This window comes from Benincasa hispida, chromosome 8 (genome assembly GCF_027475165.1).
Source record: "Benincasa hispida cultivar pf3 chromosome 8, pf3_genome.v1.1, whole genome shotgun sequence".
Classification (NCBI taxonomy): Eukaryota; Viridiplantae; Streptophyta; class Magnoliopsida; order Cucurbitales; family Cucurbitaceae; genus Benincasa; species Benincasa hispida.
Window position 1 is genome coordinate 63,270,361 of NC_143485.1, and position 2,702 is coordinate 63,273,062.

A 2,702-nucleotide genomic window follows, 5' to 3' on the forward strand; every position below is an offset into this window, starting at 1 on the left:
CCTCGACGTAGTGGGAGGGTTATGAACCCATTGGATCGCTACATGGGTTTGATGAAGCCCAGAACATCATTTCTACTGATGGGGTCGAGGATCCATTGATTTATAAGCAAACAATGGAGGATGTTGACAAGGATGAGTGGATTAAGGCCCTGAACCAGGAAATAGAGTCTATGTACTTCAATCAAGTCAGGGAGCTTGTGGATCAGCCTGATGGGGTAAAATCTATAGAGTGTAAGTGGATCTATAAGCGAAAGCGAGGTATAGATTGAAAGGTGCAAACCTTTAAGGCTAGACTTGTGGCAAAGGGTTATACCCAGGTCGAGGGAATGGACTATGAGGAAACTTTCTCACTAGTTGTCATGCTAAAGTCTATCAGGATACTCCTATCCATAGTCACATTTTATGATTATGAGATATGGCAAATGGGCATCAAGACTTTCTTTCTTAATGGTAATCTTGAGGAGACCATCTACGTGGCTTAACCAGAGGGGTTCATAGTTCCAGATCAAGAGCAAGGAGTTTGCAAGCTTAATAGGTCCATTTATGGGATGACACAAGCGTCTCCATCGTGGAACATTAGATTTGACAATGCGGTCAAATCGTTTGGCTTTGATTAGAACATTGATAAACCTTGTGTTTACAAGAAGATCATCAACAGCTCAGTATCTTTCCTGGTACTATATGTGGATGATATCCTACTCATTGGGAAGGATGTAGGGTTTCTAACTGACATTAAAAAGTGGCTAGTTGCCCAGTTCCAAATGAAAGATTTGGGTGAGGCACAGTATGTTCTAGGGATCCACATTTGGGATCGTAAGAAAAAAAGTTTAGCCCTGTCTCAGGCATCGTACTTCGATCAAATGTTGATCAGGTACAAGATGTAGGATTCCAAGAGGGGTTTATTATCCTTTAGGCATGGAATCATATTATCTAAGGATCAATATCCTAAGACACCTCAAGAAGTTGAGAAGATGAGAAAGATTCCCTATGCTTTAGCTATTGGAAGCTTAATGTATGCAGTAGGGATTATCAATCATTATCAATCCAATCCAAGATTAGATCACCGGACGACGGTCAAGGGGATCCTCAAGTATCTTCAGAGAACAAGAGACTACATGCTTTTGTATGGAGATAAGGATCTAATCCTTACAGGATACACAGACTCTGAATTTTAGGCTGATAGAGATTCTCGTAAATCGACATCGGGGTTAGTGTTCAGTCTGAATGGAGGGGCTGTAATGTGGCAAAGCATCAAGCAAGGATGCATCGTTGACTCCACTATGGAAGCCGAATACGTAGCTGCTTGTGAAGCAGCTAAAGAGGTTGTTTGGCTGACGAAATTCCTTACAGATTTAAAAGTTGTTCCAAATATGTATTTATCAATCACTCTTTATTGTGATAATAGTGGGATTATGGCAAATTCAAAGGAACCTCGGAGTCATCATTGAGGCAAGAATATCAAGCGAAAATACCACTTGATCAGAGAGATTGTACTCGCGGTGATGTGATAGTCATGAAGATCACGACAGAGCACAACGTTGTTGATCCGTTTACAAAGGCTCTCAGGACTAAAGTGTTGGAGGGTCATCTGGAATCTCTGGGTCTACGGGACATGCGGCATCTTGTCTAGGGAAAGTGGGAGATGATACTGGGGTATAGAGTATGCCCTAGTTTATTGTATACTGTACTTGTATTTATCTTGTATTGTACATTAGTCTCCCCAGACATTAGGACAAGTGGGAGATTTTTGGGATTGGTGTCTTAATTCTCTCGGAGTCTCGTAGTTTGTAAACTGTACACATTGTTATGAATAAAATAAGAGTTATTTTATTTGGCATTTACTCATATCCAATAAACAAAGCTCTATGGTTATCGTATGTAAACTTAAGCATATATATGAGAGATACAAGTGGATCATGCCTTAAGTGATAACCTAAAAAGGTCTATTGTATAAGGATTAAGAAGGGATACCTGATCCTTGTGACACTATGGATACAACCCGTTTTATAGAGGTTTACACGTGTTGTGAACTACTACCAATGGTAGATCCTGACCATTCATGTGCAGACGTGCGGGGGAGGGTATCCTATACAAAGAGTTTGTATAAGACCGGACCACGAGATGACTAGTCTCTTTATATAACGCCGTTGATAATCAAGACTTACATCTCACCTAAACGACCATAGGTGACATGGCCTCAATCCTGAGTGTTTTGGGAACTCTGCCTTTAAGGGCGGTCCTTTGAATAGTATGGGTGAGAGTGGTCAGATTGCCAATTCAACACGCCTACCTTTTTTAGGCCTTGTCTGATTTGAGAGTTGGGAACTCAGTTACACAAGATGGAATTCATTCCTTCCCCAAAGCAGGGGTAAGTAGATAGACTACTTCTTTAAGGGCTGATTTCGGGTCTTGAACATAGTGGCCACAACTTCTCTTTGGAAGAGAGGACTCAGTCATAGTAGGACTGTGACTTATGTTCACTAGAGAGATCAATGGTACTTAAGGAGTTAGATGTAACTATAGAAGCATAATGGTTATTGGCCCAGCTGTATTTACGAGCGATCTGTGAAGGGTTATCGCACTGTTGAATTGTTGATATGGACACAAAATATATATGTGGTAAGGAGAGTGCAGCTGTCGGTCTTTAGTCGAGTGTCTAGCAGTTAACGGATGGTGGATCCTGTGACTAAAGAGTTTAGTTA